Here is a 25,760-nt window from a genome sequence, read left to right on the forward strand (position 1 = left end):
GTGGGAGTCAGTATACTTACGTAGTCCTGATGTGCAGGTGGCACTTTACATAGCCCCTGCCATGAGTATGAGTGTGTGTAAATGGGTGAATGACATGTTGTGTTAAAGGCCTTTGAGTTGTCCATTAAACATTTATTAAAACCACATTTGTAGCCAGTCCCAAAATTGCTTCCGCTGAATTTTGGAAGTTGAATCAAGACATGCATCCAAATTGATTTCATACGCACTGCCCAGATATTCCAGAGACTTTTTAACTACTAAGTAACAGTATTTGCAACTCATTAAGTAAGTAAAAAAAAAAAAAATCTATGCATTTCTAATCAGGAAGATTGATACGCTGCAAGTCTTATATACGTGATCTGCACATAGCAATTAAGAATGGTGTATAAACTAAACTTAAGTTGGCGTAGTCGTAGAGTTGGTGCAAATTTATTGTGCTTCTCCCAAAGTGCAAAGTGGAAACAACATTACAGTAATAGGAAACACTAGTATAGTACTAGTAGTACTATCAGGCTAATTGAGGACCTCCGGCTCTAGGCTGCAGGCAATCACTACACCTGCTTCTCATTTAGTTTATCTGAACAGTGGGGGTGCGTGTGTGTCCATGTGTGTCTATGTGTGTGTGTGAGTGCTGCGTATGTCGCCAGTGACGGCCGCTCCGTCACACTGTCCCTTTGTTGTCCCTTTGCATGTTTCTGAGCAATAACAACTAAATGCAAAAAAAAAAGTCCAACATTACAGCATCGCTCTTCCTCTCTTATTTTGTTAAGAAAAGCTGCAGAAAATACTGTTTGCTTACTATCCCTGATTAGCCCTTCTTTCCCTAGACATAGCTGAATGTAAGCAGGTATTAACCAATTTAAAAACCCTATCGTGTCGACTGTACATCTCACACAACGACATTCATCTATGACTTTGTGAAGGAATTGGAGCAGAAATAAGAATTTTGCAGTGCACTATTTTCTGCTCATCTATAGAAAAGAGAAAATTCAGTTCAGCACTCTCAGTTTTTCTCAGTTGCTTTGGTAGATTTCTTGAATCATCCTCGACATTTGCAAAACAGCACGTGCATTTCTCAAAACAAATTGTATTAATAGCAAAATACCATGGATTACCTGCAAAATCCAGTTTCTTGCTCAAAAGTAAATATCTGTGCCATTAAAATGATATGACCTTGTGTCATTGTTTACGGACCAGACAATTTGCGAAGTCGTGTTGTCAGTTTACCATTGTACTCTGGCGGTTCGGTTCTGATCTAAAACATGGAGCCATGTTTTAGATTGATTGCAAGAGACTGACAAGATTTACATATGCATTTTTACTGTAATTTGTTGACAGACATTACTTTGCTATTGTGAGAATTACAGAACGGTCCTCACGCATGTGCTGTCATTTCTACTTCTTTTATATTGACCCCCCCCCGAGGTATTGTATAATAATAATAACACAATAATGTGTGCACAAGTGTGGCTCTTGTCAGGAACATGCATGTGTCCTCAGCCTCATCTTGCTCTGTGTTGCCTCCCAACTCCTCCACCACGCATTTATATACTTGATGGTTCATGAGATCCTTTGTTATAGAAAATCAAGATCCACCTAGAACCAATTTGCCAATTTAGGACAGATTCAGAAAAAAAGTCAAATAAGTTCAAATAAATGAGAAACTGCCTTTTTAATGTGCACCAGTGACACAATGATGTGAAGATTGAACAGGTAGTTTTGAGAATTTCAATTCTGATCTGAGAAATGTACCAAAGCAACTGAGAAAAACTGTAAAATGTCTGGTTCAAAGTGTTTCTCTGACTAAATTGATATTGGAGTTAATGTGCCTATTATTATCAGATGGTTTCTATTTTAATAACCTCACAACCAATTGCTAGTCTCCAGTCTTCAGTATCCAGTACCACATGATGTAACCTAATTAATTTGATAGAGACAAATGCTTTAATTTTTTGTTACATGTGATCTCATTTCAGATAATATTTGAAAGGAGAAAGTATATTTGAAGAGATACTGCAGCAGACATGTAATTGAGAAATGGTCTCAGTTATTATACTAAAACTGTATTGTATACCACCAGTTGTCATTAATGTAGAAATTGTGTCATCTTATAGAGATTACAAATGAAACCTTGGAATCATTGTTGTCAAGTATATTAATGTTTTGATGCCTGTGTGCTTTCCTGGAGCGTCACCAAATCCTGCAATGTACATTAGCACAATGTTACAATGAGTCTTTACCTCAATTTATGTGAAAATAATGTCAAGGATCCTGATAAAGTTCCTGTGTGAAGGTCATTTTCTCCACTCAAGTAATTTATTTATAACCTCTGCCTTATCTGCCACCGGCGGCGAGTTTTATGGACGTTCCCGCAATATGACTGCTCTTCCTGTTATTTTTAGCACTACCGAGCATTGCAGTCATGGAAGACAGAAGTTATATTTCTCATTAAAATTCAAGCTTGGAGTGCATGTTATCTCACATCACATCAACCATGACACTACATTTTCATACTGTATGCACTGACCTGAACTGTACTGAAAACTGCTTTAGATGCACTTCCTCACAATGAAGCTTGTGCATAACCACAATCCTTAACGTGTTTTTGTTTTTACTTGTGTTGCTGCAGTTGTCTTGGCACCTGACTTATCCATCCCACATACATAATTCAACAAGGAGTTTTTGCAGCATGTAACGGCAGCAAGAATTCCAGGAAAGCACTACGACTTAACATCTGAAGGCCAGTGACAGCTGGAGCCATGTCCTGTCATTTTCACTGGCCGCCTCCCCTCTGTGAGTTTCTCTTTATGACGTCTCACTCCAGCAAAATACTTCTCCTTTTTTCATTCCCCCCTCTTTACTCACTGTGATCAATTCTTGCCCCTGTCTTTCTTCTGTTTATATCGACTCGTATTTTTTTCCTACAATCTGCAAGGCCATCTGGCCCTCTGTCCTCAGCCTTGTGTCTGTTTGCAGTATCTTTCGCTCACTAAATCCATTTGACAAGATTAATAGAGTGAACCTCAGACAGATATAAGCTGCTCATTTTGATAGGGATCATTGGGGGGAGATAAGTTCTGTGCTGGTCATAAGCAGACGAGAACACTTTCTCCCTTTTCCCACCTCAACAATGACAGCTCACTGCAGCAATTGAAAGGATTCTGTGTCTAATCATTGAATGCAAAAGATTATTCTGAAAGAAAAATCTTTAATCACTCTAATGTGTCCTTTGGTTGTCACGTTGAAATAATGCCAGAAATGTGACCCCTTTTAACTTGCAGTGTTGGACAGGGCCACAGATACACTGGCTACACCCAGCTGGCAATTTAAACACCTCTGCCATAAAATGTAGTCAAATTACCGCGATGCCACTATACGTCTTTGTGACATATAGTGAAGAACATGGAGACACAGTCCGGGTCATTGTTTTGTTGAAGTAGACAATTTAGGTCTACAACATAGACAATGATCTCTCTCATTCCTAAAGGGATGGTGAAAGTAAAAAAGAATTCTGAGAAAACCAGACTTTATATGAGAAATACATATTAACAAACATATATACGAATAAACATATTCATTTTGACTTCAGCCATTTATTTGAACACAGCTGTAATGAAGCCTCAATGATTTTTTTAGCATGACACCAATATGGCACTAGCTAGCATTGCACTAACGTCACTGTCTCCTGACACGGCCAGTTTTTAGGTAACCAGTAAAACTCTTAATAAAAATGATCGTGTAATGTTTTCAGGGGATTTAACGGTGTTAAAGTAGGCGTTAAAGTAGTAAGCTCATTACCTTTCGAGCCAAATACAGTTTTCGTAACCAGTCGGAAAAAGGTAAAAGGACGCTAACGCCAGTAAATTAGCCGTGCGCTGCTATAGGCATGACCCAGACTGACGTCCATCGTCATTGTAAACATCCACATCGGTGGAGGTTAAACAACATAAACAGCCAGAGGAAATTGAGGGGGGCGATGCGGCCGATCGATACACGTAGTTATGACATGTATAAATGTGTCCTGTTATTGTGCCTAATGCGCAACCACATATATTCAAATATATGTCTTTTTTTTAAGTGAATATTCGAACACCTTTTTAAGAAATTTTGACAGCCCTACTGGCCAGTAGACAGAATGCACGTTTTAAGACACTTGAAGGCAGATGTAACTTTAGCATTGGTCAGGGGCCACTGCCTCTAGTGGTAAAGGGGAGAACTGCTGTTGCGTTTGACCTCTACTCGTTCTCGTCCGTGGGACTATAGTGCCCTGGTTTGGCTGCCATATACCGATCATTATCCAAAAATCCAAAGCGTTCAAATGTGGTTATAAATCGTTGCAAGAAACACGCCTCTATACATTAGGGAGCACTGGTTTCTTAGCCTGTGATAGTTCAGTTTAGCTTTCAATTAAATATTTGATAGCAACCCGTCCTATCACACGCTGCCCGTGGCAAAGCTTAAATAGCAAAACATTGAGTAAAGTTTCAAGCACTCGTTTAAATTCATGGTTTTAAAAGGCTTGCGTGTGTTGCAGAGCATTTCACCTCCAGAACAATAGGTGGAGTAACGTGTTTCTGTTGAAGACGACCTAGAGAGTCACGTCTTTGTGTGTGGAAGTCGTTGGTTTGTTTCCTTATTTATCATAGACTTTATTGCCCCGTGCATCACCACTTCTGCTTTTCATCGCGGACACATTTGTCCCGTATTTTCCTCCACAACTTTGTTCACCCCTCGACCGGCCAACCCACGTTTGCAGAGATCTCCCTCCATGAATCCAACCCGCTTATACAACCCGCCATTTACGCATTTCTTCCAACAAAAGCTCTTCAATCTGATCCGTTCTCTCGTAAACATTCTTCGTTTTAATAATGGCGGTATCGGGCTATGAAAACACAAATGTGAGACTACATAAAGGATGTAGTTAGCAGACCAATCGCAGCCTGGTGCGCTGCGGGAGGCTTTCGACGCAAGCCTAGAAAAATGGGTCGACGCACGCAAGGACGCAAGAAGGTGTGAAAAGGCACGCAAGGACGCAAGAAGGTGTGAAAAGGCACGCAAGGGACACGCAAGGGAGTCTTGCGTCTGTGTCGCTCTGAAAACGCAGAAGCATAAACTAGGCTTAAGCGTCGCTCTGAGAGAGCAACCTCCCTGACCTAATTTTGCTCTTTTATTCTGGTCACTCAGGATGTTCAGTGATAACAGTCACACTACACACACTGCATTTCCATTATTTTATCCTTTCAGTTTTTCTCATATAGCCAAAAAAACATCTTCACAACAGTAATATACTGCAGTAAACAAGCCTCTTGTGAATGTGTCATTTGCTGTTTCACAGTAACAAATTCAGGCCCACATTTTATGGATTCGGCACCCTGTTTTCACACTGACTGCCCTCTGTCGGGAACCAATATTGCACCTAATCTTCTGTCTGTAGTTCTATTCTCTGCAATAAAGCACGACATTCTTACCAAAAGTTTAATTAAATTAAACTCACAACGCATCCTCTCCTCTGGGTACATGAAGAATTTTCATTCAAATCAAAAGGACATTTTATGACATAACACCTGCACCCTTTGGCCAAGCCTGGCACCCATGTAATGTGATGATTCACACATGGTGCTACATTTAACAGTTTTAAAAAATATGTATATTTACTTGCCCAATTACAGTTTATCCCTCCAGACACATTCTGCTCTTTGATTTTCTCCCACACATCTCTTAACCTCTTCTCACCCTGCTCTGCTATTTTCTGTTTCAAGCAAACCATTGTTTGCTAATTAACGAGACTGACCTCAAACTGACACACATCATTGACAGTTTCTCTGTCATTGCCACATGAAGACATACTACTATTGTGAGAAGAGCTTTGTTTTGGCTACGATTGGTACTGTATTTGTTTATTGCGGTAAGATTTTCCTCGCTTGTGGAGAGAACCCCTATCAAGTCCTGTAAATGCAGCCAGTTATTGTATTAAAGTAGAAGCATTTCAAATCTACTACCGGCCGACAGCAAGGTTGACAAATGATGTTATGACAAAAAAGTCACACAATTACTTGCAATTTGTGAAATAAATTTCCAATGGCAAAAATAGAGCAATAAAAAGCACATATTTCCCTAGCCACATATATACACACTCGTCTTTCAAGATCTTTAAAATGGGACGTTTTTTAGACCAGAGGCCTTTTGGACTTGCCTTCTTCTCACATGAATCCGATACTGGATATCTTTGCCACTTGACTGTGTCTGAATGTCTGCAGTGATATTGTTACATGACACTTATTTTCTTCTTCAATAGCAGCAAAACAGGGGACATGAACCAGCAGAAAATGTCTAACAAACCTATTAGCAGCTCTACAGCCAAGGCAACTAATTTCCCTTTTTTCAGCTGTAGATGACCGTGAATATATCTATTGCCCCACCCTGAGCACCACATAATATTGACTACATGCCCGATTTATTAGCATATTAGTTGGACAGAGTATGATGAAATGTGGCCCTTGAAAGACTCATAGCCCATTACAGCATTGAGCAAGTACCATTATATCTTCCTTAACAATGCATGGAACTGCCACACTGTTATTTATAGAACTTCTTTCATTTCTATTTATCATTCCATCTCATACTCAGAGTCAGGATGAGACGAGAAACACAGTTATTTCAGATCAATAGTCAATGTCAAATAGTTTGTCTTGTATCTCTAAATGCACGCAAGAGAAACGTTTCTGTAAGAATGTAGTTTATATACAGTCCAGAATTACAAGCATGGTTAGGCTGGTAGAAGCCAGGAATGATGACAAAGATTGTGGCTTCAATGCTGTGGATGCCTCTTGTTGTTATTTCCACTTTGTCAATATGTTAATGTATGGAAGTCTATCTTAATGTGTCATGCAGTGATGCATGGGGCTGTGTTTTCACTTCCCTCAAAATACGACATAATGTAGACAAGACATGACATGAGAGAAATTAATCAATATGATATTGTTCGATGAATATTATTGTTTTGTGATGTGGTACTGTATTCCTGGAACCTCAGCATGGGAACAGAAAACTAACAGCAGGCTGCTCACCTACGCTGCCCTTCAGGCAGCCAGGATTTTACAGGCATTTCTTTCTTTTAACGAGGAGACAGGGACTGCAGGTAATGGGCTTTGTTCTGCGGCAGTAATTGCGAGGTGGCGGATATAGAATTAATGACATGGTCCTGAAGAATGGAATATAGGGACTTAGCAGTGATAAGGACTGAGAAGTGGCAGGCCCCAGATGTTACCAGGAGTAGCGCTCATTAGCAGTCCCAGGGGGAAGAGAGTTTAGGATATGGCAGATAAAAGTCAGATGGGGAGGCGGTAGCGTGGAGGCATGTTGGCTTCTGCTATAACTGAAATGCTGTTTTCATGCCGCTCTTTAAACAACTGTAGTCCAACCGGACGAAGAACTCAGAGAGCACAGGTGGTCATAGAGCATTATATTTCATCTCATTAAGTCTCAGAGAGTGGTTAATATATGCTGTCAGTAACTTGCAGTAAAAAAAAACCTTTGTGCTGAACTATACAGTAACTTCTGGAACTAGAGTTAGACTGTAAACTCTTTCAGATCATTTGTAGGAGTTTCAAATTTGAGTTCCTAACAGCATGTTATTATCCCTACCATGTATTTTACATTCCCACCTGATTCAGAAAAGTCCATCCTATTCAGGATGAATAAAGTCCAGGACTGAGATTACGACAATTTACACAAAGCAATGTCTTTGAATGTCATGAATAATTAATCCAGAAGGAGGATTCTGATTAAGCACAGCTGCCTTGCAATGCTAATGTTAGTATTAGTATGTCACTCCTGCCATAGTTGTTTTTTTTGTGAAGGAGGATGGATTTGTACCACAAACTTATTAAAAAGCGCTAATGGATTACTTTGCACTGGATTGACCTTCATCAACACTGAATACAGAGCTGGAAGTCTTCTGCAATATAATCAACAAGCACATTTGGCCAAGGGGTTGTATAAAACTAACAGGCTCGAATGGTAAATGGACCCTGGAAGGGGGAGATTAAGCTCATGTCAACTGGCCACAACGCTGCTTTGGCATCATAAAACACGTCTCTATACAGGTCACATGTCCACATGTCAAGCCAACAGAAAAGCTTTATTCAAATACTTCTGTCCAGATCATCCTACTCGTCTCCTCTGTTCCTGTTACACACAACCACACTCACAGGAAATCACGTTGAATCTTTTGCCAGCGGTACCAAACAAAGGTCATTTGGTCCCTCTGCAATTTTTACATTCTGTTTCCCATTCATCTCTACCTTTTCGACCCTACGATATATGGTCATTCGCCCAATTTCACTCTTCTCTTGCTGTCCTTTTCTGTGTAACTCTTTCCTCCATCTTTATTAAACCTCAATTCTAGCATCACTCCTTACTCTTTCTCTAAGCCGCTGTTAAAATTGTGCACCCAGCAGCATGACTTGCTTAAGCCTTTCCCGGAAGTGTGACGCGCAAATGTGTCTGGTTTAGGACTTTAGACCACCTGCTGGCAGATCCAAATCTGGGATAGATGGACATTATAATTATGTGGTAAAGGATGGGGGGGGTGTTCGTGGTTATGTCAATGATTTATGCTTGTTTGTATTTCGCTTTTGGGTTTCTCTGAGCAACAGTTGACCATGACCGTCTGGTGTTCCGATATCTGGATCCTGTGTGTGTGTGTGTGTGTGTGTGTGTGTGTGTGTGTGTGTGTGTGTGTGTGTGTGTGTGTGTGTGTGTGTGTGTGTGTGTGTGCAGAAGTATAGCATCTGGCCAAGCAAAAAAAAGCAGGACTGGAACCCTGGAGTGTGCATTGGGAGGAGACTGCCACGCACTTCTGTGAAGATGCTAACATCTTATCAACAGCTGTTTCCCTTCCTCACATATGGGGAAAGTAAATAACAACACAATTAAAAGTATCAAAATTTGGGTTTTTCCTAAAGCCGGATCATCTGTGTTGGCATGCGCACTCACAGCAGTTATAGCCTGTGACATGCATATACATATTTATATTGTGCTTTTTAATGCACCACACAGGCCTCAGGCAGGTGGCCAACCTTGAGGCAAAGAGCAAAAATAGCATCATTCACATAAACACTTGCACTCAGACTATCTCTTGTTCAACAGTTCAAAAATGAACCCTTTTTATCAGCGTTGGAAATAGTGGATGGAGAACCCTGGTTTAAAATATTTCTGGGAGTATATTAAACACCTGTCTTATAGGCTATATGCTATGCTATCATGACAATGTGTGTGTTATATCTGCTGTATAAATTAGGTTAAAATGATTGATGATAGATGTTTTATATCAATTTAAATGCCACAGATGGTTCAAATGATTGATTTGATTTACTACTATCAACCATACAATAAACCCCACCCCGGAATTCTGAGGCACATAAGTCTGTCAAGCTTTAGCTTTCTCCATATTTTACCAACTAAAAAAACAACATTTATGGATTTAGTAGCTCTAATGTATAAGCTTAATGACTGAATGATGTTACACAGGATTAATAATAATGGTCTGATCTTGACCTTACTTACTTTCGGACTAACAAGTCAAAATTTCAATGGGTTAAACATTTTATAATTTATTTCACCATCAAATGATATAGAATTATAAGAATGTTTTTTCACGGCCTCCGTTTAAAACTTTACACTTAAAGTATAGAAAATTAACACACCATTTCTGATTAAATAAAGGAGTTAATTTTGCTAACTAGCTGCAGCTGATAAATAAGTGGCCAAAAAACAGTACTTGATTCTGGAACCATTGTCCTTGTAAACTTGGTTCAACACCTCAGCTACTTTGTGAAACAAATTGTTTCCAGACAACTTTTGAACACTTTTATAAATGGAAATTATGAAATGTTGAAGAATGTGACTCTTTCTTCACAGCTTGACCTAATTTAACTTAAAAATCAGATGGAGCTGGATTAGCGTTTGGGTATGATGGTTGTTAGAAGGAATTACAGATATCCTTTCCAATGACAAAAATAACGTATATTGACATTATTAATGGATAGTGTTTTGGTTCAGAAAGAGTGGGGTTACCATGATATACGTCTAGATGGTCTTTTTCAGTATAAACAACAGATGGTGCTCTGCTTCAATGCTTTAAATTTGTAAAGTAAACATTTGCTTTGACTGCTATATGTGTCCGCTGATCCTCAACTACAGTGACCAAATATAACCATGTTAACAAAGAGAAGAGCTGACATGTTCCAACAGACCCAGTGTTGTTTTCGGTCCACTGTCAACGTTATTCAGGGACAAGATCTCGCTCAGGCATTGCTTTGAATAGCTGTTAATCTTTGATTTCATTCAGCAACGGCCATTAACGCTGAACATGGACCTCATCAGAGAGGATCTGCCAGGTTTTCTGCAGTCTACAGTCGTCCCCCCTGCCCCCAGAGACACACTGTACTTGGCACAGCAAGTGGTGCTGTCCTATGCTGTGTCACATCCACACGTCGTATTGTATGTGGGAGGAGGACCAGCAGTCCGGGAAATATGAGTCAGGCTTGGGCTTTTAAAAACTCCACAAAAGTCATCACATAGAGGTCGAGCAAGAGATTTGGAGACTACTTTTCACACACCCCCCACAAAGGTACAAATTGAAACAACACAAATAAAAAGTATGTTGAGATTAAGTTATTGTTCTTTGGAGGGGGTTACATAAACACGAGTCCCACCACTTAAACTGTCTCTTTCTTGATATGTCATCACCATATTTGCGTATGAAATCCTATTATCCTCCTACAGAGCTGCCCTCCTTTCCGGCTGTGCCTTTGCTCTCAAAAAGCATTTGATTCCAGTGCACCAGGTCACTGAGCAAAAATCCACTGGAGCTGACGGGTCAACTGAACCCAGCGTTCAGCTGAACTGCAATACAGATACCGTTTTTTATTTGTATTTCTCCTTAAACTTTTTTAGTGAGGGTGGGCTGCTCGGCATTTTTTGAGTGATAGTTGTGCTGATTCACTTAATATGAAAATCCATAAAAGGGATAGAAACACTGGAGTAATGAATGGGCATTTCTTTACATTTGTCACTGGGGCAGAGAAGAGCTAACACGCAGTACGGAATGATGATATGACGTCACTGTGATAAAGATGACGGAGATTTTAAGCTGATACCAACAAATCATTTAAACAGATCAATAGATTGACTCCGCATTTCATTGATGTTTGGCAACTGGTTACTATAAAGGCCATTAAATATGGTTTAGATCATTTAGAGACTCGTGAAACTGTTCTGTACTCCTTTGTATCATGCATGTTTTCTCTTAAATTTGTCAATAGTTTGTACATCCTTATAGGTTGATTGTATTTCGAAAGTATTGACTAGGTAGTCATGCATGCATGTCTAGCCACAGATTCTGTGATTCACACAGAATCACAGCATATGTGATTATGCTGACTGGCTGTCTCTTGATTGACTGCAGGCGGAGGGAGTGAATGAGTCACAGAAGTCACAGAACTTTTTAACTGTTAGAAACTATCAAGTTCTTAAACATGATCGGAATAATTTTAATTCATGGTTTTAAGACATTCATTTACAATAAGCAATGCAGATACAGTAGCTCCTTTGGGAATGTCATTTTAGTGGTCTCACTCAAAATATGTGCGATGCAGATATTGGAATTTTGTTATGCTAGTATATTCAATCCCTCTTATTTTTATGCATGTCCATTGGAATAGTTAAAAACACAGAATACATGAATCACCCGGATGTGAACATCTGCATTTGTCACGTCAGTGGACCAATGAGCTTCCCTCGTCCCATCAAAGCCGCTGTGGTGAAGACATAAGCTTCTCAATTGGCTTGGGATTGGTTTGAGTGAGACAGGCTCATGTAATAATGTCAAAGTGGTTAAGCCTTTGGGCATCTTTAAAGAGCTTTCAGCAGCCACACAGGGAGAAAGACGGGGGAGAGGGAGGAGGGAAAGATAGAGAGAGCCAAAAAAAACTTAAAGTGGTGAGACCCTTTGCAGCACATGGGAGGGAGTGGAGTAGATGAAGAAGGTGGAGGAAAGACGTCTCATTAAGCTAACGTGACACACAGCAGCGAAGAGGAAGAGGAGAGACAGATAACGGGTTTGTTAGAGACGGGGAGAAGCTCAGTGATCTCACACACCAGCAAACGCACAGCTTGCAGTCAAAGATGACTAAGCCTGAGCACCCCCAAAGCCTCTGGCAGTGTCACTGTGATGTCTGTCCTGTTCAAACGGGTCTCCCAACACCTCTGTGGTCTACATTGGAGGGGTCTAATCAAGGCTCTGTAGTTATGCTTGACATATTCAATTATTCTTAGTATTTTAAATGTAATGTGTTAAGCCTCTGTGGGCGGCAAGAAAGAGTCTGTTTAGTGGAGGAGTGGACTTCTCTCACAATGCCCGGCCCTGGAAGATTAGTGGGCTGGAGAAGCTCTTTTTAGGATGAAAATGCGTCACATGAGTGTTTTGTTGTCCTGCAAAAGTCGTGCACAGAGTCGTGGTCTGTGGAGTTCATGTGACGCTTCCATCTACAGTATGCTAATTGCATTCTCCTCACCTGTGAATCGTGAGGCTCTGCTAAACCCAAAGGAAATCTTGTTTTCCCCTTGAATCAGCTTCATCCATAACTTCAGTGTGAAACACGTCCTCTGACACATCCAAGCGTCAGTGAATAACCTATTCACATCCTGCAGATGAGTTACTGACACTATAAATCGATTCAGGAAGACGAGGATTCAGTCCGACATCTTTCGCCATTAAGTGAGCATCTCTCCCTGGGAATGACAGCGTGCAGGTGAAGATACCAGATGTCTTGATCCTTCCTCTCTCCAGGTGACGCTGGATTTCTTCGTTGACAGGGCGGCGTAGTTGTCATATTTGCACGGCTTGACTCAGGATATGAAGTGGAAAATTGAAGGAGGGCCTCAAGCAGAAGCCGTCCTGTTTATTTAAATCACAGGAAAAGGAGTCTGCTTTTTTGCCGGGGAAGAAAAATATGTATGAATAAGAAATATGACAGGAGTTGCATCAAGTTTTGGACTAGAGTCTGTTTTGATACAGATGGTGCTTCAGTTTGCTTTCAAACATTTAAGTTAGTTATGTTGCGTTATGTTAAGTTTCAGGGGATTCACAGATTGTATTGTAGCCTTGTTCTTGTTACATCCTTTCCCTCTTCAAGGATTAGAGGAAAATGTATGTTCCTCTTTTCAATCCAGTTTTTAATCAGGAGGCCACTGTATATAAATGAGACCATCACAATGTCCCATTATTGATTCATGCTTTCTGATTTTCTAATTTGTCCCCTAATTTGTACAATTCAGTACAAAATATACAGAGTTGTCTTCCTGATACAAAGATGAAGCCTCAGCAGAACAGAATGAGGACTCATCTTGAGTTGTTTTACTTTTACGTGTGGAAGTCTCAGTGTGCGAGCAGCTTCAACTGTAGTTGTGCCTGGTGATGTTACGTAAGTGCTTGAAAAAATCCAAATGACGACGGAATCTTTCAGCCAGTGAATTTCCAACAAGAATAGATGGAGAAGAGCTATTCGGTTAAAATAATCACTAGAGCACTAGTTAATCTTAAATTAATTTAATCAAGTGGCTTGATTCCTCATACTTAAATAACCAAACTAACTAGAGGAATTGCACCCTTGTCACGATTGGTGTTATATTATGATGGATATGGACATAAACCAATATCTACAAGACTCCATGGGAATCCTTTCAACAGTTGTTGTTGCAGTTAAGTGCATCAGTGCCTCAGTAACAAGGGGCCGAGTCAATTCACCAAAACACCCTTTTGAATGAATTCATCGTCCTACGTACATGAATAGCTGGTCCCAATGCAATAATGAGACACCAAGACGGGGCTGCGCAGCCAGGTGTGTCATTACGTGCCTCGCTGCGCCTGAGGCAAATAGAAGTGATTTAGAGGTAAAGTGTCAGCCGTTCGGAGACATTCGCACATCTGTATGCTGCTGCACAGTCCTTGAACACATTAAGACTTTAGCTTCAGTGATCGCTGAACAACAAAGAGCAATGAAAGCTGCACAATTACTACATTAGACGGATCCATCATGTATAAATCCAATTGTACCTTTTACTTTTAGACGTTTTACTCCAATTTTGGCATACATCTCATTTCTGATCACAGTGTCAGTCCCAGCAAGGCTTAAGATGTCTCCCTGATATTTCTCCCTGAATTCAGTTACCTCAGTAATGATAGTTACTGATCCTTTGTTTATCCCTCCCAGCAAAACAACTGACACAAATTAAGTTTCAATTAATTGTCAATTTCCAGTGTGAGGAGATCTGCGTATGTTTTCTTGGAGAAACACCTCCACAGTTGGTACACACACACACAATCGTGTTGCCGCTGAGCTGTAGCAGACGTTTGAGCCAGAGCTCCAAGACTCTCCAGATGTCTTTTTCACGCTTGTCTTTATTGGGAGGGAAATGATGCAGAGGAGACGAGATGGCATGCGTGGGCCATTTAGAGACAATTATTCTGAGGGAAAGCACATTGAGACCTTCCAGATTCCTCTCCATGCCCTTCTGTCTCAGTTCTTCACTTAAAGTAGTTTACTCAGGCTGCTTGTTCTTTGCCATGATCTCTGTGAAAATGGGAGGATAAATATAATTGGATTTCGTTTTTTTTATTTAATTATGCCGGTGTGAAGAAATGTGACTTTTTAACCCAGGGAGGTTTGCAGTTATGCTAAGCTTTTCAGGTCAAATGAGCATATAGCCCCAATTCTGACACCTTTTGTCTTGTGGGATTTTTAAATCGTAATAACCTGGAGGAAATTAATTTAATTGCATGTCAGAGTGTCACATGTCAGGTTTCTGTAATGGCCGTGAATATATAATGCGTTCGCTTTGGATATTTTAAGACTGGTCGCTGCGTGTGCAGCCCATTGCTCTCGGAGGTCTCAGTATCCTTTACAACACGTGACCAACAGGCCACTTAAAATCACTGCCCTTATGAAAATAAAAAAGGTAAATACTACCTAGTTTAAGCTTTAAACCTGTAATATAGCCAGTGAGCAATCCAACCTAAACAAACAACTTAAACAAAAGCTTAAAATCCCACGCCGCTTCCTTACTGTCTTAACCGGCTATTGGTGCGGCTCAGTAAATGCAGCACTCTGCTGTCAGCGTGAGTGGTCTTTCTTTATCTGTCAACCTCCCATGGGCTTTTACAGTAGGCCGGTCTGTTCTTGTCCTACTTTCCAGCACCCCTTCCGTCTGTCCTTGTTGGCTGTTAAAAATGACATGGGGCCCTTCTTTCACCGACCTCACTGAAGGTATCAGACTGCAGAGCTACTGCTCATGGAGACAGTGTGGCTTGGTCTGCATCCATCCATCTTGTTTGGCTTTGTAAAATCCAATTCCCTTCTCTTGTGCAAGAATCCCAAGCGACACTCATCCATCTTTTGCTTTCCCTGAATCTGGGTCGATTGGTCAGGTGCTGAAAGCCCATTATTGTTTCCGTTTTTCATCCCTCCAACCTAATTTCTTCTGTACTCTATTCTCTCTTTTCAAACGTGCCGGCTGCTGACATGTAACTCACAAAGGGCTGGCTGACACTATGTTAAAGCCTAACAATATCATAGTGCCACGGAGGGAATGAGGTTCGACTTTTTGCCATCAGCAGCTGCTCTAGACCAATAAACAAGATGTTAAATTGAGAATCACTACCACGGCCATGTCGCTGGAAGAACCGTGGGCCATATTCCAGAGAGCGGTAATAGCATCATTAATGCGTCTATGGGTCTCAACAGACTGTAATTGAATGTAACTTAGTCGTATATATATCTTTGTCTCCCACGCAGGCTTGGAAAGTGTCTCCTGAGTTTCATCCTGCAATAAACACAGCAGAGAGTTTAATAAAAGTAATGGCAGCTTAATGGCTGCTTCCTGCCAGCACAATTGAACATTTAAGATGTTTGTTTTCCTGGTTCTAATCACACCTTGTAACTGAAAATAAAACTAAATCAAAACACATCCCTCATTGGTGACACTTTTATCACAGTTAATCATGTTACCTGTAAGACCCTGTATACCCACACAGTGGTTGGCTTGATGTCCCATTAGCCTCAGCTGAATATGTTTTGTGATAATTAGCAGACGGTAGCATGCTCACATACTAAACTAAGACGGGAAACATAGTAAACATTATACTCCGTACACTATAAACATTAGCATTCTTACGTTCAGCTCATTAGTATGTGCTGACCAGTGCTGTAGTGGTGAAATTAGAGGTGGGTAAACTCTGAATTTTGTGATCATACAGACCTCGACGCAAGGCAACGTGATGCGAATCAACGCAACACAAAGCGTCGCGACTCTGTAAGGCTGTCCTGGCTATATTGCATTATGTTATCAGTAAAAGTCATATACAATCAATGACAATGAATAAATGTGTTAGTAGTTTGTAGTAAAGAAAAGTATGTCAACACAACAAGACAATTGCTAGATTAAGAACTATCTACATATGGAGTCTCCTTTTTACAGTAGTGCCCAGATGGCTTCCTTGTCCTCCACGTCAGGTCCTGCCTTGCAGGGGCGTGTTCTGGGGTTCATGGCTCCTCTGTGCTTCACCAGCCAGGACTTCACATAATGTGATGGATCTTTCTTGAGGCAGAGCCTCCCCTGTCATCATGAAAGTAAAAAACTAATATATTTGACTTTGACCGCGAAATTTGAAGAACTAAAACATTTCACTTTGCATTTCTCTCAGCTATGTCTAACTGGCTTGCACATAATCTGTTGACAATTTTTCAATAAATTAGCCTAATCTGCAGCAATATGTGTGAGGATAATTACTCATTTTAATAGGCCTATTTAGATGGGACCGGGAAGGGTGGCTCGTTACCTGCATCATCGTATTTGAAAGCACGTTATTAATAGCGTTTGTCCCTGTCTTAATGCGATGTTGTGCAAACCAAAACAACGTTTAAAAACGTGAATTGATCTTCTTCAGTCTTACTTTGTACTTGAGGCCTTTTGCGGGCATCTGTAGGAGTGGGAGCACTCGATGGTCTCTTCAAATATCGCCTGATATCCATTGCTAATTACCGGCGGTAATCCATTCTGTAGTATCTTGGATACTCTCGGTTCAAATGTCTGTCATGTTGTGATGAGGTCATCAAGGTGCGCATTTATGCGCAGAAGTAAATATGCACTAATAAAGATGGATGCATACAGCGCCGACTAAAAGAAACTCACTGGTACGTGTCGTACTTAGACAATTAAATGTCAGTGCACGCACACGAATATTACACATTCCGAACAGGTTGGCCGGCAGGCTAATCCACAAAGTGTATGTGTTTACACACGTCCTGGATCCTGATTGGTGTCGCTGCTGCAGCCGCAAGGCACTGATTGGATGGTCACAGAACACAATACAGCGCAGATGACAATGATTCAGACGACGGCGTTTATATGTTCAACAATAGGAAACGTAGTCTTAGCTGTTTTAAAATTACACCAAGTTTATTTCGGATTATTCCAACGGAAGAATACAAGGCGCAGGGAACTTTGAGGAGCGTAAATGCCACTTAGAGGTGGGTAAACGCTATTTAGAGGTGCGTAAACACTATTTCAGAAATTCCAGAGGTGCGTAAACGGCGTTTACGTGCGTTTACCCTCCACTACAGCCCTGGTGCTGACATTACCATTTAGCCAACAATCTAATTAAAATCAGGAAAACATTGTAAGGCTGGAGAGTTGGAGACAAGGCTGGGATTTGTTCCCTAGTTTATACGCACAAATGTGTGATCTGAGTCCTAAACATTTCTAGTAGTGAAACGGGGACTAGTTCTTGGCATGTCTCCCCTACATGTGACTTCCCCTGGAACCTGCTATTTTCACATATGTGCGAGGTGGTCCATTCAGCCAGAACACCCACAATGTGTTGTGGTTTGAATTAAAAAATCAATAATACACGGTATGCTATCCTCATTAAACATTGGCAGCAGTGTAAATAAATCCCTGATTAAACATAAATGAGCACACAAACATCCACTCACAAAAACGCACCAGGTTATGAGGTTCATTCATTAAATGCTGCCCACATACTCACTTAAATTATTTATTACTTACAAAATGGAAAGGAAGGTCAGGCTTTGATTCTCTTCAATTTCATCCAACCACCTTCATCATCTGCATCAATTTAACTTCTTAATAATTTTATGGAGGCAGCAGTGATAGTGTTCCTGAAGCGGGAAAAAACAGTCTGAAGAAATGCTGTGTGGTTGTTTAGTTATTCGGTAATTTAGTTTCCCTGTTATCATTCTTTCCTTTAACGGTCCCTCTCCTCATTTTTTTAACCTTAAGGAAATGGACAATAAGTCAGAGTGTGTGTGTGTGTGTGTGTGTGTGTGTGTGTGTGTGTGTGTGTGCGAGAGTGAACCAGAGACACACAGACACATGGGATACATAGAATACAACGGTCTGTGTGTCTCTGGTCATGTGCAAATGCGTGTTCCCTGGGATGCATTTTATATGTGTACACCCGTGTGTGTGTGTGTGTGTGTGTGTGTGTGTGTGTGTGTGTGTGTGTGTGTGTGTGTGTGTGTGTGTGTGTGTGTGTGTGTGTGTGTGTGTGCAAATTAGCTGAAGGCAGTGTATCCCTCTCTTGAGCCAGGTCCGACATGGCCGGCACGCTGTGTTCACAGTCGGTCTGCATTTTAGCAGCAGTCTCCATTTACACCGTCTGCCACACAACCGTCCACAGCAGTAGCATGTATGGATTCTTTCTAATAAAAGCTACAGCTGAAGGAGGCCCGCAAAAACATTTATGTAATGTCTTGGCTCAGCCAAAATACAACATAGAAGGGAAGGTTCAACATGCAACACAAATACGGAGACAGGTGCATTCCGTGATTACTCATATCTCACAGTGCAGTTACTTTACCCGTAACTAGGAAACATATGGACGACATTTAATTCCTACAGTTCCACATACAGATTTAACATGGTATTGACTGAAAATCTCACTGTTTAAAGCTGTGCTGTGGGTTGGTGATGCCCAACCATGTTCTGTTCAAGGACAATAATGTGCTAGTTAGCCATTATCTATGCTCAACACTTCAGTCTATATGTCAAACTCCAAATTCCACTGTTTGAATTGTTAACGGGACCGTTGAAAAGAGCCACTATTAAGGCAAAACAAAAGAAAATAGAGGAAACATCTAAACTAAGCACAACTAGACTGACTAAGAAATTGGAACAAACAAAAGCCAGATGAACCCAAAATTAAAACAGTGATGGCTGAAAAGGTTACGCCCCACCTCTGGTTGGCTTTATTAACATGATACCCTTCAGCCAGATTTAGAGGTGGAAGCTGTACATTATACCATGTTATATAGCCAGACCATTCAGAATGGCCTTGGGCACACGGCACCCTGAATATTCACAACCATTGTACAAATTTCAAGACAGTTGTACTACCGTCTTTAGCTTTGGTTTCCGAGACAGAATCAACAACACAAAACTCAATAGTGATGAAACCTTTTCCAATAAAAAAAACCCCTTCAGAAATACATACTTAGGTCATATCATATCAGCTTTGGGAGGAGGAATGTAATCATGAAGAATACAATCCAACATTAGCTGGTAGTGATTGCACGCAAAGAACTAAAGTACGACTGCAAGTAAGATACAAAACAGTGGACAATAATACATGAATGAAGGTGATCCTGCCACACCTTTTTCTACTAACAGCAGCAACTATAGTAGGCCACTAGGATTCCTCAGACCTCCTGGGACAAAATACATTGGCACATTTTTGCAAAGAAATACAGATGTAGTTGATTTGTAGACAAATGAAGGGCACTTTATAGAGTTGAGGGGATTGAATCGCATCATCGCCTACTGCAGATCCAAAGGATTAATGTCAAACTGCACTTCATAGCACCAGGGATTGTTCTGGCAGAGAAAGATAAATTAGAAATGAGATTGGGAGACAGATTGAGGCATCAGGCCAGAGTCATCTCCTGATTCGGGATCTTCATTCTGAGAACGCATCATAAACGTCTATTTGGTTGCTGTGTAAAATCTCTCTCACTGATGGAAATTGGCCTCAACCGAGAAACAATTACATTAGATCGGGTGTTTGGGATTTTGTGACTAAATTGAGTGCATTGATAATTGAGGATTACTTTTAACCACAGCAGATGTTTCGCAGTAGGACGACCATAGACCAGCATAGACAAAAAAACAACATTTATTTTTCACAAACATTTCTGTAAGATACACTCTATTTCAATGAAGGCACTTCAATAAAGTTGGCCTCCTTCCCTAATTTTCACATAGCTAAGCTTCTGAAAATTTATAATGAATTGATTATTGAGGAAGCTCTTTGAGGTCATCACAGAGGCTCAAATCCTCCTTCAATCTTTATTTTGTGATATTTGTGATATATGCTGTCATTTTCTGACAGCATACCACATTGGTTTTATTCTCTAAATTAAAGAATCCGAAGGTGTACTAATAGACCCTCCAATAAAAGTGGACCACATCCCCATAAGACTGTAGACTCATGATTGACAACCATCTGTCAAATCAAAATATAATGTGCTTATTCCTTCTCGTACACAGTTTTTAGCTATTCTCTGTTCAAGTGGCTCTCTCACAAGTTTATTTCACCTGTGAGACGATCCCCCCAAAAATCGGATTAAACCGCAGCATTACCAATCCACTTTAAATGTGTTACTGCTGGGTTTTTTTCCACATCTGGATTGTTTGTCAGTTTAAGAGTCTGAAGGATTATACTGCATTGTTTGCATTTTAGTCATGTGTCATTTCCCAATCTGTAGTTAATTAGACACTAAACTTGGGCAGTGTGTGTGACCAGGTATCATTGTGTGGTTGGTCAAAACAAACATAGGGTTCTAAGTGTCTGAGACACATTCATGTCACATGTTGTCACATGTCACATGTTCTCAAATCACGTGTTCCTGTTCCATGTGACATGAATGTAGGGTTACAACTGAGTAGTTATGACTAGTTTACTTCTACTTGAACTTATAAAAATACAATTTCAGTTTTGGCGGTATTCTGCCTGCAGAACACGGTACTTATGTGACATTCATCCAAGTATTATTATAATATGACCCACCTGGACATTTTCCAAAATGCAGGGATGAAAGCCAAAGTTGTGGAAGTAATAGGTTCTAAATCAAACAAATCCTTTACCGTCACTTCTCCACCGCGAAATCCAATTACTGCAGGACCAAAAGGTCACAATGTCCAGGTGCATTATCAAACATTAAACTTTCAAATATCTAACCGCCGGAACTAAATTGTTCACACAGTTGCATGAATGTTGAAGAAGCCATATTAAGCTGAGGTAAAGGCTGTGGAAAAGGCCAACAGACACAAGAGTCCTTTAGAAATCTGTTGGACCCTTTCATGAAGACAAGGATGAGAACCTTTCACTTGTACAATTTGTAGTATTCAGAGAGCAGATGGGAGGCAACTTAAGTGTTTACTGAAGATGAATCCCACAAGTGAGCCAGTGTGACCACGCTTTTGGAAAGAATCACAAGCTCATTTCAAATATCTCTGCATGTTATAATTATGCTAATGCCTCAAAACTACCAGTGGAAATGGCAATTGGATTACATGTTAATGTGGTTATAATGGAAGTGGTGTGTGAGTGAACGTGTGTGTGTGTGTGTGTGGGAGAGAGGCAGAGAGATAGAGGTATGAGTGTATATGACAGAAATGGCAAAAAAAGTTATTGATGATTAAAATAACATTATTTAATAATAGTTGAAGCGGCAAGCAGCATTTATTGGGCGCTGGCATGAGTATCTGATTAATTTCAACACCACGGGAGTTCCATGTCGGAGTGAAGACAGAAAAATAATTGCCAGTGTTCAAAAGAAACCAGAGCCATATTCTGTTTCTAAATAATCAATCGTGTTTTGCATGTCAATAAATAAAGACCCAATTGATGAATATATAAGTAGTTTACAACTCAAACATGAACTCTGTTCATATTTGAATATCATTAACGGTAAATAATACTAATTTAAAACACATCCATGAACCCACCAGTGATGAAGGTCACATGTTTTTCTTTCAGCATTGAATGGTTTGGATTTATATTATAGTAATTGTATCAGATTTTGTGTACACTATGATTACATTGTTGCATGGTTGGAGGATGTGGGTGTTACCTTCCTTCTTGGTAAACTTTCCAAAATGTACGCTATTTTACTATCATTAAGAGGCTTAATATCCGATCATGTCAGATAAAGGGTGGGATAATCTACTTACGTATAGTCTAGGATAGTATAGGATGTGTGCAAAGGCGGCATTTGAAAATTAACAACACAGTTATACCCTTCTACACACTGTATGTCTAAGTGATTGGGAGACTGATGAACAACGGTGTGTTCTTAATGAATTCAATTAATTGAGGAAGAGAGGAATCCAAAATGAAAAATAAGAGCGCTGCCGTTGGATGTTTGACTCCAGAGGCTCTTTCTCTTGCAGAATGAAGATGGCAAAGTATCAGCATTTCTTAGTTGATGCTGAGAATATTAAAATCCTTTTCTGATGAGAATTTAAATAATCAAAAAAGAAAATATAAACAGCATTGGTTCTGTGTTGACAAGGATGTGATGTACACCATCAAGGCATCTGACATCTTGACAGTCTGATGCTAAATCTTGTGCATTCTTTCGCTGGCTGGTGTAAATTGTTTTCTAGGCATCAAGAAATGAATATAATAAACAATAAAGAATACACTCACATGCAGGTACCGCAGAATACCAAAGGCAGGTTTAACAGATTTAACTCTTCAGTGCGGACTTTGTTGTGTAATTACACAGGATGTATGGTAAATGTACATTGCCATAGCTTCTGCAACACTGCAGTCGGCGACTAGAATATGGATGAGTGGGAGACTGCCGTGATTGAAATGTGCTGAAGCGAGTTGGTGCCTTTGTACTACCCTCCACGCTGTGGGGGAGGAGGAAGAGAGAGCGAGAAAGTAGGGCAGGAAACGAGTCGAGGTGGAGCTGCTCGTTGATACTTCACTGGCATTAACCTGAACACAAGTTGCCCTTCAGCAGGGCTTCTCAATCAGACCATTTGAACCCAATTCACGATGCTGTGATCCTCGTCAATTCAGCGCTTGCATGCTTGTTTCCGTCTGTCTGCCGCAAAAGATGCTCAGGTTGTCTTAGAGTAGAGCATGACGCGCTCACATGTGTTTGTAAACACAGTTTTAAAGACAGTTTTCCTTGTATCTCTTTCAGGAAACCTCTTCCTGATCAGTTCGAGGCTCCTGAGAAATGAGCTGCCAATGTAAGTCCTTTGTCTGACCTCTGCACTAAACTAGTAATGTTGCTTTGAAATTAAATAAGCCGACTGAAAATTTAAATTGTAGCTTTTAAACATATCATATAGTGTGTATGAGGTTGGGAAATTCTAGAAGCAAGTGTACATTTGTTTTCTTGTGGATTCACATTCTTTACATCATATATATTAAGTGTATGAGCAAATATTTTGTATTTACTCAACTGGCAGATATAAGAAGCCACATAATAAGTTCAATGAGCCTCTGTTTGTGTTTCCCGAGTGAAATATTTGACTCTTTAGCAGCTAAAAGCTCCTCTGCTCACTAGCTAGTTGCTATCTCTGTCCGCCTGATGTAAAGTTCTGGGCAGGTAGCATTTAGTGGGATTCTTTGACCTTTTTGCCGCGTGAAAACAAAGTTAGTGGGAGCGTTAACATTGTGGATTGCAAGTCAGTAAAAGGAGCTTATTTTTTCAGTTTCTCAAACAAAATAAAATAATTCTGGTGCAGAAAGAATTAGGGCTGCAACTAACGATTATTTTGATAATCGATTAATCGGTCGATTATTTCTTTGATTAATCGATGAATCAGATTTTTTTTTAAACAGCATTAAAAAGCTTTAATTTCCAACCCTTTATTCTAAAACAGAACCTCAAATTCGTCAGAACTAGTTATCTATACTACACTCACAAACACACCCTCATGTTCACTTGAAGCATATTCATTAAATCATTACCATCATTATAGTGAAAGTTAAGTAAATGCATACAGCTAAAAAACTACCAAGTGCAATGAGATGAATTTGAAATGGCATTTGTAAATTAATGCATTAGAGCTGGATGACGAGTAAACAGGAGGCTTGTTACGTCCCTCACGTCAAAACGGGACAACGTGGACCGAGACCCCCCACGCTCGCACACCTTAGACGACTAGTCGAACAGACGTCTCTCCCTGCGTCATGTGACTCACAACAACTGGCGGCTGCTCTTTCCTCAGACAGCTCGGCGCCTTTATTTTTTTTTTTGCTCCGCGCGCATCTCCGCAACTCATTGAGTGACGTAATAATCGTGCGACACAACGAATCGATAAGGAAATTCGTTGCCAGCGCTTTTAATAATCGATTTTAATCGATTTTATCGATTCGTTGTTGCAGCCTTAGAAAGAATATTTCCACTTGGTTCTCATGCCAATTCTAATCAAGTTAAATTTCTCTTTATTCTTGATCAGCAACATGCCTTTTTCAGACACTTTTATTTGTACAGTATAAGAAACAGCTTGCAATACTTTTACATCCCTGTCATCATTTATTTCAAGAAATGAGATTTAGGACTCAAATATTACAGAAATAACTTTTATTTATGAAGATTTTTGTCCTGCTGTAGTGTCATTGTGCATTGCAACACAGTAATTACAACGCTCAAGTAGGGGAGGTGTTATTGTAACATTTCACTGATCGTTAAACATTGAGTCAGCAGGATTGGGTAATGTTTGTTATGGAAGGAGTGGATGTTCTTTTTAGGGTCTCACTAAATATCACTGAATAGAAGTTGCACAAATCCAACATATGTTTATCTGCCTCTTGAAATTTCCACAAAAATAGCCACTTATCACATATTCAATGTCATGCGCTTCATTCCTTCACACACCTATAGACACTTCACTCTGTCTATACTTTCTCTCCTATATCACAGGCACAGACCTCACAGTTGCATACAAATGTGGTCCTTGACATTCACACACACAGGCAGATGTACACCTCAGCAGACCCCTACATTTGCACACATATTGACAGTTATTTTGCAGAAACAGGGGTCCTGCCAGCTGAGTTGCTGTGGTTAGGAGATAACAGGATGCTCCAATCAAAGGACTCCTCTCAATCCTGCCCATGAGGCCCCTAATGGAAGTCTCCCGTAGGTGGCGGATGAGAAGGTGTAGCTGACATCACACTTACAATAGGCCATGCTAGAGGTGTTAGTATTGGATCTGGAGGGTGCATTTGACACCGGATTTTGTACACTAAATGTGCACGAAAGGTGCACCAGTCCATGGCTTGATAAACAAATAAAATTATTCCTACTTTCTCTAAGTAGGAATAATTTGTGCTTTCCTTTTCAGGTCAAAGTGAGATGCATTTGCCAGGGGATAATCAGATCAATTTTAGCTTTAAGGAGGAAAGACAGAAAGAATGCAACCAAAGTATTGAAACGCTATGATCAAAGCAGAGTGCGCTCTGTGAATGAGAATGTGGGCATGAGGCGGCTGGGATGGATGCATTACTGCATTACTTCCTAGCTGTCTGCACACACACAGAGGGAGACTGTGGCAATTTCCCTGAATTATAGTCTACAACTTCTTTTGTCTGTTCGTTTTTTGCCTCTTCTCTACGCACTCGGACAACAAAGTGCTCATCCAGCGCTATT

At 40.3% G+C, this 25,760-nt stretch overlaps 1 protein-coding gene across 10 annotated transcripts in view; it reads left to right on the forward strand.

Annotated features, from left to right (window-relative positions):
- dlgap4b (discs, large (Drosophila) homolog-associated protein 4b) overlaps positions 1 to 25,760 on the forward strand; it is a 91,416-nt gene that overhangs the window by 36,902 nt on the left and 28,754 nt on the right. For 8 of the 10 annotated variants that reach the window (XM_078092569.1, XM_078092562.1, XM_078092570.1 and 5 more), the window contains one exon: positions 23,301 to 23,349. The gene's annotated coding sequence lies outside the window, so the exon portion shown is untranslated. Of the gene's footprint in view, positions 1 to 2,629; positions 2,794 to 23,300; positions 23,350 to 25,760 lie in introns of those variants that run through there. The other 2 variants (XM_078092567.1, XM_078092563.1) reach the window with 2 other exon arrangements.

The sequence above is a fragment of the Gasterosteus aculeatus genome, chromosome 17 (assembly GCF_964276395.1).
Source record: "Gasterosteus aculeatus chromosome 17, fGasAcu3.hap1.1, whole genome shotgun sequence".
Classification (NCBI taxonomy): domain Eukaryota; kingdom Metazoa; phylum Chordata; class Actinopteri; order Perciformes; family Gasterosteidae; genus Gasterosteus; species Gasterosteus aculeatus.